A 16,860-nucleotide genomic window follows, 5' to 3' on the forward strand; every position below is an offset into this window, starting at 1 on the left:
TCTTGCCACCAGTCTGAGAAGCAGTGATATGCTTCCACCCATACCCAGCCTCATTTCCCGGTTCCACATAACCGACGATCCAGGCTTGACCTTCTCATCATGTAGCATGCCCCCTCGATGTGCACTTATCTGTTGTTTTCCTGTTGTCTTCCAGGTATACGAGGTGCACACAACCCCAGTTGGCACATGACTCCTAAAAGGTTAGGTTCCAGGTATACGTGATGGACGCGTTCCCTGTATACACATGACACTACAGGTTTCTCTCTGTTTCACCTTTGTAATGATAATGAAGATGCACACAGCACCTTGCAGGACTACAGGTCTGGCTTTATCACTGGACAGCAACTGTTTAGCTAATATAAATAAACAGCTCAAAATATGTACATAATGTTTAAATGGTTGCTTGTATTACTGAAACATGTCTTTATGAATTCTTCTTGATATTAAATAAGACAAAAGTGCTAAGTAATACATGAATTGCCGTTGTTTTCCTTTTAATTCCTTTTGAATGCTTTTCAGACACGAAGTTTGTTCTTAGTTATATACAGATATATATCTAAAGATATAATAGAGCATATGACAAAGACATATATGACCATAGACACCATTAATGGGGGTGAGGGGGCTCAAGCAACGTATTTCTTACATGTATTGATATTCTACCCCCCCCCCAGCCAAACAGGTCTGCCCAGAAATACAATACCAACTGGTGCAAATCCCATGACCAGGACCTGACACTACATGGCCACAAGATGTTAACAGTAAGCCATATCACCTGTATGATGTGAGGCTGGTATCGATAACATATATAGTACAGTCTGGCTGCCATAATAGACTGTACAATGTGGATGCAATAAAACATTCCTAAGATACATATGCACAGACACAGGTATGCAGATACATATATATGTTTAAATATATATATATATATATATATATATATCTACATATATATACACATATATGCAACTACGCATACACACACAGACATATATCTAGGAAGATACATAATTGGAGGGTGCACACTACACTGAACAGCCAGTGTCCCTACAGTTGCACCCTCATCAGACGGACAGTGTATAAGTCACCCATACCAAAGACAATTGTTGCCTGAAACATATACCCACGGAGAAGTCAAAGGATGTGACACAACACACAGGTTTGCATACGTTTTAAAGGTTTATTTGTGTACTAATACATTTAAATATGCCATGTCATATGGCTGTTAGACTTTGAAATACATACAAAGAGAGGAATGAAACCCTCAAACAGATTATTTATTACAGTAATCTGAAAGCATAACATATGTTGGTGTCCATGCCAATGCCTTCAAGTAGTACAACAGGAAAGACAGACTGGGCCACAGGATAACAATCAATCAACAGTAAGTAATGCAGATATACAGGCCAGCAGCCTCTAACTACACTCTGTATTCAGTCCCTAAGTGGAAAAAACCTAGGTTGACACAATGGGATGTATCTGTTACATAACAATCCATAAATGAAATCATCACAATTGCACTGACAAACAGAACAGGCTGTATGGCAGTAATCAGTAGGGCAGCAATGTTCATAAGGTGAAATGTATGTTAATGTACAGCCACATGCCTTAAGCCAGCTTACTACTAATATACCTCACATGTTGTAACACCCTAGGTTAATTATGGTGCTCCCACCCCCCTAGACTGACTTACAGGAGCATATAACAATATTACATACACTGGCCTCTACACTGCAGAGGGGCACACATGTGTTGTACAGATGAAGCCTACATATATATGGTGCATATGTTCTGTACACCATTATTCATTGACGTCATACCTGATAACAAGCCAGTCAGATAACAGTCTGCTGGACATGCTGTGTATAGTATTGGCTTTTACTGAGGACATGACTTGGACAGTCTGTGGTTGTGTGTACAGTACTGTGGTCTGTGTACATAGGGCAGGAGTCTGCAACCTTCAGTATCCCAGGAGTCATGTCTGCCTTGTCTCCCACCAAATTAAAGTAATTGGGAGCCACAACAGCTATTTGACCCCTAAAATGAAGATAACACTGCATATAAGGTTACAAATATTGTTATACTAAATATGACACAACTAAGTGTATCAGAGCAATACCTAACATCCATCCATAATTGTGTTCCTGTATTGGCCCTGGTTGATCTCTGTGTGTGTTTGTGTGTGGGTGTGGGTGGGAAGTGGGGTACAGTGGCCATTAATACCCAGTGGTACAGGAAGCCACTACAGCAGGTTGTAAGAGAAGCATGTGGCTCCAGAGCTGCAGGTTGCCGACCCCTGAGTTAGGAATTTGACGACAGTTTGTGTATTGTGCATACGTACCTTGGGCAGTGCACAGATTGTGGTAGATGCAATTGTTCTTTGTCCTGTACTATGTGATCTTATATGCTGCTGCAGTGTATGGTACCCTATTTGCTCACATGTCTGTATGGCCAGGCACGTGTCCCATACTACAGACAGCCGATGGACCTCACTGTGCCATGATCAGTGTATGTACGGTCACTGTGTGAGTGGTACATATGAGGATGGTGTTTATCAGATGGTCATTATAGTGTCATATTAAGCTTGTGTATCACATGTCGAGGCCGCTAATCGCAAGTACATGTGTATTCCCCCACAGAAAATGTAATCCACTGTTGTGGCAGTCTGCCTGTATTTTGGACAGTGGTCTGTGACATGCCTAGCAGCCTAGTGTAATTACACAGTGTGCTGTTATGTCCATTTATTTGCAGGACATACTGCTGCCAGACCACCATAACTGTTGTGTATCTCTGACAAAGCAGTGGTCTACTGTACAGATGTATGTCACTATCTACTGGGTAGTATGTGGCCATGTGACCTCTGCACCACCAAGTATTGTTTCAGGACAGACTGGCGTATATGCGTGCATACACTGTGTGGGCATATGTAGTCCAGTATTGTGATATGCCCAAGTACATGGCTAGTAAAATCCACATTGGGAGGCATGGTCCACATGTCTTGCATGATGGGGAAATGTGTACACATCTGAACTGACAACAGAGTGCCAGACGGTCCACATATATTGGTCATATCCCTGCTGTAGTCCACAGGAGCAGTACTGTGCTGCAGTGGTACTGTACATTGTTTCCCTAGGATTTCTGTATGTAGGCAATGGCACACATGTCTACAGCAGATGTGACCTAGAAACACCAAACATGTCCGTTAAGACAACCCCTACTACAGTTGCAACACTTAACAGATATACCTGCAATACATCCATGACATCACCTTGCACTAAGAGGTTTGGACTAATGCTGCTGAGCGTCAGCTCCACTCCATGTTCTGGACATATGGTAAACGTATATGTGTACATATTTATCCACATATCTATAGAGATATATACACATATACATATCCACATACATTTATAGACATATACATATTCACATACATATATGGAGATATGTATGTACAGATATATATATATATATACACATACACACTTACATATATACAAATACACAACAATGACTGCAACAATTGTCTAAGCTTCTGATGTCATTCAAAGGGAATCCAGTATCTGTGTGCCTGGGACGACATGACTGACAAACCAAGATGCTTTGCCAGAGATGGTCTGCACCTTTTGCCCGTGGAATTCAGGCTACTGCCTAAAGCTCTTGCCACCCCCATAGTGCTGTTTCTAGGCAAAGTTCAAAGGACTACACCCCCACTGTAACAGATACACACCTGCTAAACTGTACATAATGCTACTCAATGCTAGAAGTGTAAACCTAAAATGCACTCTCACAAGGCACACCTACAAATGGAGATCATTGATATCTGTGCAGTAACAGACAACTGGGTCGATGCTCCAGAGAGCACCCCTGCAATACCAGGCAACAACCCCTACCACACATTTGGGCCACCAAAACAGGACCACAACACTACAGGTGGAGGGGTCTCCATATTAAACAAGTATGCACACTTCCATGCTAGTTCCCAACACAATGCATCTGGAAATCTCCAGGTGCAACTAACAGTGGGTGGCACTGGAATCAAAATTGTAGCTTGCTACAAATCCTCCACCATGGGCCAAGATTCTGACCACACCTTTCTAAACATACTGGACATATTTAGATACAAACAAACAACCTAATACGTGGTGATTTCAACTACCCTGCCATTAACTAGGAAAACTACTCGGGTACCAACACCTTTTCCCAACGGTTCTTAGCATTCATACTTTCCAACGTCCTGGATCATCTAAAACATTGTCCAATCAAGGACTACAATATCCTACACATGGTAATTACCAACATGGGAGATAGATGCACCACAGCAGTGTTCACCCCATTATTGGTCAGGTCAGACCATAAGCTAATCACCATTGACATCCACATCCCACCCCCAGCCCCCAGGAAGGAAACCTCTGTAAAAGACCTCTTCAAAGCCAACTTCATGCTACTCAAGCCAATGGTGACAAACTTTGTGACACCCATGGAGACAGGAGCTGAAAGATCAACTGTTGAATCCTACAAGGCACTGCATGAGCACATCCACTCCTGCATGTATTGTGCCATCCCAAATACAACCTAGATTCTCTTGTCCACAAATATGAAGCCAGTCTGGTGATCCCCTACCATAAACAAAATATACAACAGAAGGAAGAAAATGATGAAGACAAAGGATAATCCAAGGATGTAAACAACTCCCTAACCAGCCTTAGTAAGAAGCTGGGATCCCTCATTAAATCCTTCAAAACTAGTTATACGACTAACTTTGCCAAAGATTCCAAAGTCAACCACAAGCCATTCTATACTTATGTCCAGATTTTACATGGCGATGTTCAGAAGTGCTCTGAATTGCAACAGAATGGCATTAAAACGAACTGATGCCATGGAATTAGCCAATATCCTGGCAGATCGATTTAGTGACACATTCCCCCAGATGACATCCTGGGCTGTGTACTACATGAACTAAACATGAACCGGCACTACATACAACTGTCATGCTTCATCATAGCCTCACCTCAGGCTTGTGTCCAATGAGCTGCAGTTATCCCACTCCAAAAGGGGGGTGCACCTTGAATCATGGGAAATACTGTCCCATCAGTCTGACGAGCCTGATCTGCAAGGGCATGGAATGCATTATCATGGAACTTATAAACGAAGACATTGGCCAACCTCAAACACTGGCCCTCACCCAGTTTGGCCTGGTAGAGGGCCGATCTTGTCACCTGAACCTGATTTAATTCTTTGGGTCAGTCTTCAGAGCTGTGGAAGTGGGTAAGGTTGTCCACACAGCCTATCTGGACCTTGGCAAGGCCTTCAACACCATCCCCCACTGTGGAAACATAGAATAACCTACTAAGCCGGAAATAAAGTCCTATGCCACTCAATGGGTTGCCACATGGCTTACTTACAGAACCCAGACTGTAGAAGTAGCCGACTACAATTCCAGATGAGTGACATGTGGAGTACCTCGGGGTTCAATCTTGGGACTGCTGTTGTTTGGCATCTACTTCTCTGAAGTACAGGCCAACACTATGGGACTCAGGCTAACAAATGTCATGGATCACTGTGACCTGGGAGCCATTAATGAATCCCCACATGATGTGGATATTCTACAAAAGGACCTTGCAGACACAGATGCTTGCTGCCAGAGCCATGGGCTCAAGCTTACTTCCAAGGAATCTATAGTTATACCCTTTTGGAAATACCATGTACCCATGATTTATCACATATGTGCAAGTACACTAAATACCAAATATGTGATGACAGACCTACAGACACAGGTGGGCAGTGCTCTCACCTTGAATAACATTGCCACAACAGTGAGGAAATCCTTCTATGTGGCACACCTCATCACTAAGGGCTTTTTATCCACAGTAAAGGAGGTAAATGTCCCACTGTACTCATCCCTCATTACACACATTATAGAGTACTATGCACCATTTCGTATGCGCCTCATGAGACATCTGCAGGAATACCCCACTAAACAGATCACAGGCATAAAGTAGATGCCCTATGCTGACCATCTAGAAAACATCCAGCTATACTCTCTGGCATATCGTCTACTCAGAGGCAATCTCTGCTTAACATAAAAGGCCATGTCAAACCCTGTGTGATGACATCTGTCATAAGTGTATGTAATGCCGTGTCCAATGCATCTGTCTATGTGCTGTCATTACCGTAGCAAATGGTGAGAGTGTCATGTCTGGGACGCACTAGTATATGAGACCTGCACAGCACTGTTAGCTGTGTCAATGTGTTACATGCAGGGGTAGTAACCCAGGGTGCATGCTGTCACACTGGCATGTAGTGTAACACGGTGGTACTACTGTTGACAGTGCTGTCCCAGGCAAGGTTAGACTTCTAGAAGTACTAATGACAGCAAGCACACCTGCAGGCATAGCTGGACTCTGAGGCCTCACTGTGGTGTTCCTGGGGTGTGGGCTGTGCCAGCATATATATCTCCTACTGGAAAATGACCAGACATGTAGAATGTAACTGTGGAGTACCATCTGTAAAGCGCATATTAGTGAGGGCTTATAATATGTAGTAATGGCATACATATTGTTGTCAAACATCCATCTTTCGACACAGTCATCCAAATGCATAGCTACTTGCCAAACTGGTGTCTGTCAGTCCCTCTACATATGTGCAGATGACATGTATCCAGCTGGAATACATATAGACAACCTATGCTTGATTGACACTGACATGTCTGCCCAGCTGTGCACTAACTGGCACATATAGGAGACAGCACCCTGTACAGACAACATGTCAAAGGTACCTAAACTACACTACCACAGTCAACAGAACATGCTTGGGTACAAGTCTCCATCACAGACAGTAATCATGTATTGTAATGCATGTTGCATACATGTCAACTGGATCACCTCAGTGGCCATGTGCAGAGGGCACCCAGAGGATTGGCTGATGCATGTCATTATCACCCTGATAGTCATCAAAATGGTGTGTATCGATAGATTGCCTGCTGGCACATGGCATGATACCAATGTAAACATACCCCCTACTTAACCCATCTCTCCATGGACAATAGCCAGGTACACAGGTATGACCACCTGCAGCAATGCACCACAGTGCCGACATGTGTATGTGTGCATTACTGACGATAGCAGTGTCTGTGTGTTAGTACACCTGTAGTTCGGAATTCCATGACAGCCTTCACAACCACTTCAACAGACATTGACATAGTCAGATGTTGCTGCAGCTGTATTGGACATGACATGTACCCTGTTACACTCCTCTCCCTAATGGCTACATGAGCTTCGCAGTACCAGCACAATAGTATTGTACAAATGGGTTGATAGGCATGGGAAACCCATTGAGGTTTGGCAAGTGTGTGTATGTGTGCATATCTGCATATCTGTAGGGTACACCATTCTGAGACCACATATTCCTATTACACTACATATTGCCACAAAGTAGTAAAGATACTGTTGTTGCTGCCCATAGGTGAGGCATGGCGATGCAACACCCTGCTATGCCTGTGGCATGTGCATTACATGCAAATCCATGTAGTACCACTGTTGTGATATACAATGGGTTGTATTGCAGTTGTGGCCAATGTGTGATGGTGGGCATATCAGAGTGTCTTCATGGGTTGCAGTGCATACAATAACCAATGGGGGATGTGGGTCCCATGTACACTGTTATTACACCATGGTACACCCAGTATATGTCCCATGTACCACTTTATGTTGACCAATGACACCATCAACCATGCAGGTAAGTGACACCACAATACAGGCCAGTTACACATGTGCTGTATGCAGCCTACATGTAACACATTGGACACACTGACTAGTTAGCTATCACCAATAGGCCCATGTCTCTTGGATGTGTGTCTGCCTGTTATGTGTCTGTCAATGTGTGTATGATGGTATGTCACACTATGTATTATCTATATACAACCATTACATCACCCATTACCATACTGTACATGTCTGTGTATGTTTTGCAAGTAACATGTAAGCTGGTGCACACCTCACCCTACACATCATATGGTGTGTGAAATGAAGGCCACACAGTTCATTAGCACTACATACCTAGGTAGGTGTCTAGTCAGAGTGTTGCCAAGTAAGAGTAAGTGTGCATGTGGATGGGTCTACATAAGGTTGCAGATTATACATGTCCCATCGGGCCACCTGTCTATGTTACACAGGCACTAACTGTTATAGAAACCTGTGACATGTGTGCAACTGTACTCCAGATATGTTACAGCCATGGTATCAACACAGTGCCATAACCCTTGTGGAATCTGATTGCAGATCATCCTCCTGCTGACACATGTACACTTACAACACATATGGATAACATTATGGAGATCACAATCACCAGGTGTTCTAACAGCTGACATGCATCATAGCTGGATGGCTACACTACCTGACATGTATGCATTACACATTACTACTAACAACATGTTATACTGCAGTACATTGCTGCACTGTATTGCAGTCACCATGTGCATCAGAACCATATTAGCCTGTTCCTGCATTGATGTTATGGATGACAGGGATGTGGCACAGGTATCATCATATGCACAGGGTATGTTGCTGGTTTGCCAGGGGCCAAGGGTGGTCCATACATTTGACACTATGTGTGTGGGTGAGGGGTTGAATTATTGGAATAGGGCATGCTGATGTGTGTGTCGTTATGGTGTTGGCCTAGGTGTATGCATAGTGTATGGGTATGCATGCACACAGTTCTGCCATGTGGCTGCCCTATACAGGTGTTTTTGGCCAGCTGCAGACCATACCTGGCAGGGTATGCAGTTCACTGCCTCCAGCTACGGACACGGTGACTGTGCCTGCCAGGGGTTCCTGGGCACGTGCAGGTACAGGCCTTGAGGTTCTGCTCTCCCCTGATGATGACAGGTGTCCACTGGAACCATGTCCCGCATGGGAATGGCCACGTGCACAAGGCCTGCTTTGGTGTGGTGTTGACAGCACCCCCAGTGATGTACTGGGGCTACTAGTTCCACTACTGGAGTGGCTTGGCATCCTAGAGCATGTCCATGTTGTCTGCAAGTTGTTAGTGTATCTGGCCTATGTCCATGTGGCCGTCGTACCACTCCCACCAGGTGTTTAAGCACAGACATACCACGGTCGGGGAGGCCCACCATCTCACCCCACCGTCTATCCATTATCTTGTTGTGTTCACAGAGGGAAGCAGCAAGTTCACAGATGTTGTCACTTACAGATGAGTAAGCAGCCCTCTGCAGCCTCAGGCCCTGCCTGGTGTACATTTCCATACGTGCCTGTGCCTCCATGACAGCCTGAAACATGTGACTGGTGGTACCAGTTGCGGCACCTCTGCCAGGGGCAGGATGAACAGTGGCCCTACCACGAGCACCCTGGCACATCCACCTATGTGGTGGCCTGCCGGACATCAGGCTATGACTGCTGTGGACAGACACAGCTGACATGGTCACCACACTGCCCTGTGCACTGCCACTAGCCACCAACTGTCCCACAGCTATGGCCACTGGTGATGGGGTATGCATAGCCACAGAAACTGTGTGTGGGGGTGGGGTGGCTAAGAGGGGGATGTCAACTGTTGGCACTGTGTCGACCCCTGACAAACCCATCTGTACCTCAAACATAATCTCATCGTTGTCAGTGTCTGCATGCACACCATCAGGTAGACTGCAGGTGGACCCTGACCCACCTCGCCACCTGTGGGGGGAATATAGAAATGCACTTTAAGACCTGTCCAGCATTGCATAACAATACTTGCATTCACACACACACACACACGCACACACACACATGCGCGCACACACACACACACACACACACACACACACACACACACACACACACACACACACACTCCACCTTAATACCTACCTGTGTGTGATGCTACAGACAGTCCCATGTTTATTCCGAAACGTTGCCCATCATACATCACACCTAGTGACATACACTCATTAATGCCAGTCATTATTGTCTCATTCCTCTAAATGCCTACAAAAGTGACCACAACACAAGACCTGTTACTCCATTAAGTCCATGCCCTGAGTGTAGTACTTTGTACATTGCCTCACTGCTATCATTCAGTGTTCACCTTGTGTATGTTGGGATTTTGTGAGCTTGGCCCCTATATATGAGGTGCTGATATGTTCCCTCCATACTGTCACTATCATGTGTATGTATTGCTCAGTACATGCCTGACATGCTGCACAATCAACCTATCATGTGACAACTGTGATATATGTATACACTCCATGTTGTCTAGTAATCCCCCAATGCATCTATAGTGCTGCCTACATGGGTTGTTGTTCACCTCCCTGCTGTATGCAGTATTGAGGGGATACCTGGTATCTACTTCCCCTCCCAAAGCATGTTCCATGCTACAGACCTTAGTAGAGTATCAGCTGTCCTGTGATTGCATATCAGACAAGTATTCTTCTTTTGTCTTATGTCAGTCTGTGTCCATGTACTGCAAAGGGAAGTACTACCGTATGAAAATCTCCACAGTCACACATGTGTATACATGGCCACCCACACAACCACACACACATGCACACAGACATCCTACATGTAGCAACCTCCCTCCACTACACTACGTTGAACCTACAGACAAAATGAAGACACACAGATACACACACACACACACACACACACACACACACACACACACACACACACACACACACACACACACACACACAGGTGAGGTTGCACAATGATAGTACACACAGTCCTCCCATTACCCAACTGTCAACATGCATAACATATGGTACACAACAGCATGCAGTGCAGCTATAGTCAATCCATGCTAGCAACAGTATACATGTGTGTGAAGCATGGCCTGTGTTAGTAGGTGATACCCCTTCCCCTGGGGAACACTGCACCCATGTGCACAGTATTGCTGTGCACCTGTTATGCACCCTGCCATGTACTGTGCACCAAAACACACAGGTGTACATCCCATTGCTGCATGTGTAGTACTGTGTCAGTTAAGTCAGCTGTAATGTTCACAGCCCCTAAGTTTTCCAGCAAATCATACCTGGGATGATGTGTGGTCAGATGTCAGTTGTGAATGCTTGATGTGTGGTTTACAGCTCTCAACATTAGCAGACCATGTATGAACAATCCAATAGTATTACACTGGCAACTGCCAGATCATATTGTGGCTATGGGGAGTCTACACACTTTTATTGATGTGATGCACCATTCCTTGATCTGCCATGGGATATCACTACATATTTTAATAGTACATGAGCCTGATATATGCTATATGTCCTGTACATCCACATGCAGTGTCTACTAAAGGTGTTCGGTGTGCAGATGCTGACTGCATTGCATACAGTCCTGTGTGTGCCTATGTATGCACATGATTATCATGACTTGTTGCTCCACCCATTGTTATGCGTACTACAGCAGTCACTATTCCTGCAAGAGGTATACTAGCATGGCCCATCTGCATTTGCTTGTGTATGGTCAGTCTGCCTACACATGTTCCCCAACTGTGCATGATTGCAAGGTCTACTCATATGCACACCCCTTGGTCTCCACACACTGCCGTCACTATTTCTGTGGGTGTAGAGTTACATCTGCCACAGTTACTGACCCTGTCTGTGTGCAGATACAGCCATTCTTACCATCCTTATGGCTCCCTGCTGCAGTGCACTGGTGTGTCATGCTGACAACCCCTCTCCACCTTCAGCCTTTTCAGATGCTTGACAGGTATGGGCTACATTTGTGTGTCAGTTTGCAGTACACCATACACTGCACCGCACGTGCTACAGCCAAGTCACAGCTAATAATGTGGACCACACTAATACATTATTCCATACTGTACATCTGTAACAGTTGCCATCGTAATACTGGTATATAATCTGTTGATGCACTGTACAAGGGTGATGTTTCACATGTGTCCCTACTGTAGGTTATGTGTGCCACCATTATGTTAATCCCTGTGGACAAACTTCACAATGACAGGACGTTAGTTATCTTGCAGCCATCTGACATACCTTTCCAATACCCCATCATGGTCACCACTGTGATGCAGTGCATTTCATAGCAACAATACATGAACATGTACAACATGCATTCAGGGTAGGTCTGTTATATGTGTGCATGGCATATACCATAGCCATTTCATGCCCTGTGTATTTGCAAGCATCAACAAAAACCATACTCACCAGCCACAGGCTGCTGCCTTGGTGGTATCCCGGAGGGACCTGCATAAGAGTGTGAGAGATGAAATGTTAGTGGCCATAGCTGTGGCATTGCTACAGGATGGGCGCAGCATTACACCACATCAATGGTACAAGTCCACAATACTAGCAGTTATGCACATCTGTTCATTACTACTGTGCAGCAAACAATATTTATGATATGTCAGATATGCATGCTCTACAAGACAGAATTACAGATAGCTATGAAGAGGATGAGGAATGGAAAGGCTGTTGGTCCAGATGACATACTTGTGGATGTTTGGAGGTGTTTAGGAGACATGGCAGTGACATGTTTAATCAGGTTGTTTGATGGAATCTTCGAATGTGACAGGATGCCTGATGAGTAGATGCATTTGAATTAAATGCAATATAGTAAAAAAATGACTTCAATAAAATGCAGTAAGCAGTATATTTAAGAATAAGTAAAATGGAGATACTTAAAGTGTCTCAAAGTCTACCTTTCTTCTGCTCTTGTAGGCTTGCAGGACACCAAAAGGGGATCTGTAGAGCTTAAACAAGAGCAAACTCATGCAAACACAGATTGTTAAGGCAGAAAGTTAAAAGGGATAGAAATGCTGCCCAAACAGCCAATAAGCTACAACTTCTGAGGTAGAAACCACTCCTCTTATGGTAGATAGGCTACCCAGTGCTTACCACTCCCATTGATAAGCAGAAAGGCTTTCCTCTATCACAGAGAGGTCTGGGAATCTCAGAAACTACAATACAGTCCTGAATACAGTAAATCTGTATCCAGACTATTCTAGTAACAGAAAAAGGTGGGAAATCAAACAAACCAGCTAGAACTTTTTTGTTTTTTTTTTTTTGAGTGTAGGCTAGCACACTTGAGTATGTAGCTAAAATACAGTAAATGTAGTTGAATTAAATGCAATATAGTGAAAAAGTACTTAAATAAATTGCAGTAAGCAGTATATTCAAGAATAAGTAAAATGAATATACTTACAGTCTCTCATAGTTTCTCTCCTTTCTGCTGCTCTTGTAGGCTTGCAGGATGCCAAAACAGGATCTGCAGAGCTTAAACATGCCAAATAATCAGCCCTGCCAAGTCTCTAATGCAGGACGCTGTGCACTACAGTCACAGCAATGTACCACTACACCATCTGAGCTTAACAATAGTGTAGGCGAGTGTAACCCTAATCAGGTCATGTTAGAAAAACTTCTATTGAACACAACAAATAGATGCTTACATTCTGATTGCAGTCTAAAACAAGGCATATTTGCTTGTTTTTCATTTTAAAATCATGAAACACACTGCACAAATCACAGAAAATAGCATGAAACATATTACCATGTGTCTACCAAGAAGCACTGCCATCTTGTGGCTAAACATATTATTACAGATAACTAAAATATATATAAATATATATATATATATATATATATATATATATATATATATATATATATATATATATATATATATATATATATATATATATATATATATATATATATATGTATATATATATATATATATATATATATATATATATATATATATATATATATATATATATATATATATATATATATATATATATATATATATATATATATATATATATATATATATATATATATACACACCCACACAGTAGTTGTTGCTATAAATATGTCTAACACCCCCACTCAGCAACTACTAATTATGTCAACCCACTTGTTTACTTTGAGTGGCTTTGTCATAGCATCAGCAATCATTTTGTCTGTTTCACAATATGAAAGCACAATCACTTTTTGTTCAACCAAATCACAAATGTACTGGTATCTGATATCAATATGCATTGTTCTTGCATTGATCTTCTCACTGGTTGCAAGCTTAATGCATCCCTGATTGTCCTCATATAAGACTGTAGGCTGGACACTGGTTCTTCAAGATCTTCATGTAACTGCCACAACCAAATGGATTCTTGACTGGCATAGGCAGCAGAAATATATTCTACCTCTGTAGAAGACACCACCACTAAGATCTGTTTCTTGCTGGACCAGGATATAAGACTGTTTCCTAATTTGAAAAAGTAACCACTTGTAGATTTGGGTGTGCTGAGGTCACCTGCATAATCAGAGTCCACATATCTTATGAGATTTAAGTCACCAATTGCTGATAACTTTAAACTCAAACCTTTTGCATCATTGAGATACCTCCTAACTATTTAGTGCATTCCAGCCTCTTTGACAGGATTTACTTACACACCTGCAGAGAAGCGACATGGCTGCTGCAATGTCTGGACGTGTAGTGGTAGAAGTGTACAGAAGTGCCTCCACTGCTTGTCAGTACTGCTCATTAGATGGTAGAAGATCTTCCTCTCCTTCCAACTTTGGACAAACTATGTCTGCTGGTGTTCTCACTCCTTTAGCCTCAGCCATATTGAACTGTTGCAGAATTTAATCATGTTTTGCACTGTGGTTCAACAGTAAACTGCCATCATCCTCAGACTTTATGCTAATTCCTAGGTAATATGTCACCTTACCAAGGTCTTTAGTCTGAAAGTGCTGATTGAGTACTGTTATTAACTTTGCAATTTTGCCATTCCTTTTGTAAGCAATAATCAAATCAACCACATAGACTCACAGATACATCCATGCAGCATCTATACATTTAGAGTGTAGGCATGGATCGGCTTTGCTTCACATGAATCCTTCAACTAGCAGAACTCTGTTCATTAATGAGTCACATGCTCAAACCAGATGTTCTTCGTCCCACATTGCTGCAGTCCTAACTATTGGGTAGTCCGCTGTCCAGTCGGCCCGAATACCAAAGTATATGGCTGACGTCGGTCAAGGCGCATTAGACTGACGTCAGTACGTCAGGGTACTAATGCGCATGACCGACGCCATATCTTCAGTCTTTTTTGCCGCATGGTCCGATGCAGAAGCAGTTCTTGCGAGTGCAGGTTGGCGTTCTGAAATATTTCCGAAGTCGGAGTTTCAGACCGAATCAAAGTTGGCTAAGTACCCCGTTGGGGAGCATTTTGGTTTTCTTGCCTCAGTATTTAACCGGATGTCAGAAAAAGTGAATAACTGTATTTCTTGTGGGAAACAGATACCTCATAGGGATTACCATACTCTGTGTATACCTTGTTTAGGGCCTGAGCACGACGTTGTTGGTTGCCGCTCTTGTGCTAGATTTAATAAACGCACTATTAAGAGAAGGTTAGACTGTGCCAGGTTAGTGTTTGGGAAGCGTTGTAATTACAAAATGCCGTCGGATGCTCCGACGCCCGCCTGCCTAAGAAGCGCAAAGACAAAACAGCGAAGCCTAGGGTGGATGAACCGGCAGTCCCGGACGTCGGTTCTTTAGAAGGCTCTGTGGAGCCAGAGGTTTTGCCAGGAGTTTCTTTGGAGTCTCAGGCAGACACTTTATTGTTACAGGATGTGCCCTCTCAGGAAGTAGGCCAGGCTGAGGGGGCTTCTCAGGTAACTGTTCTTCCCTCTGTTCCCAAGATAGTTAGAGCTTCTCCTACTGTTTCCAAAACTTCTTTCAGAGGTAGGCCAAGTTCAGCTACAGTGGGGGTTTCTCCTAGCACTTCAGGTTCTGTGCCAAAGAAACATATGCTTAAAATGGCAGAAGATTTAATTACTATGATTAGAGGCTCTATGCCCCCTCCTGATAAGAGGCCTAGGGTGGAACCTGAGTTTGAGAGTTTGGAACAGTATTCAGAAGCTTCGGAGTCTTCTGCTGAAGACTTACAGGACCTTCCTCCTTATTCTGATTCTGATGTGGATGATTCCACACCTACAGCTTCTCCTCCTGAGGATTTCTCATTTTCAGAGACTCTGCATTCCATGAGGGAACACTTTAAATGGGAAGGCCAAGATTACTCTGATTCCAGGAAAAGGCTTAGGGAATTCTTATTTTACCACAACATAGGCCCTTAGCTATACCTCCTGTGTTGAATGTGGTGGAAGATGTTTTGCAGAGGCTTCCTGAACCCTGACTCTTTGCCTCCTGCTCCTGTTAAACCTGATAGGTACTATAGGGTGCCCGAAGCTCATAAGTATTTGTTTAAGAGTCCTAGGGCGGACCCAGAAACTGTTTCTCAGGGACCTAAAGGTGTTAAGGCCTCTGTGGTTAAAAATCCTGTTCCCACTGATAAAGAGGCACGGGCTTTGGATAGGTGGGGAAAGAAAGTGTATACTTCTTCCACTCTAGCCATGAGAGCGTTGAATTGTCAATTTCACATGCTAAAATATCAAAATTATCTCCTTTCTCAATTGAAATCTAAGGTGGATGCTTTGGCGGAAGGTATAGAGTGTAAAGAGTTGCTGGATTTACTTCATGTGTCTGAACAAGTGGGTAAGCATTCTTTGCAATGTGGTTTTGATGCTGTGCAGGCCTCCTCGAGGGTGGCTGCCACTAGTTCTGTTCTTCGCAGGCATGCCTGGTTGAGGGATCAGAATTTAGCTGAGCATGTTAAGACAAGGATTTTGGATGCTCCTTTACAGTCTGATGTGTTGTTTGGTTCGCCTGTGGAAGCAGTTCTGAAGAAAATGGAGGACAAAGCTAAGTCTATGCAAACTGTTAAAGATTTCTTGCAGGTGCAGCCACTGAAGTTTACTAGAAATTGGCCTACTAAGGGATGGACATATCCTGCTTATGATTCTCAGTCTAGGGGTAGGTCTAGACGTGGTAGGGGCAGAGCTCAAGGTTC

Source organism: Protopterus annectens, chromosome 6.part1 (genome assembly GCF_019279795.1).
Source record: "Protopterus annectens isolate FY-2018-M chromosome 6.part1, PAN1.0, whole genome shotgun sequence".
In the NCBI taxonomy this organism is placed as follows: domain Eukaryota; kingdom Metazoa; phylum Chordata; order Ceratodontiformes; family Protopteridae; genus Protopterus; species Protopterus annectens.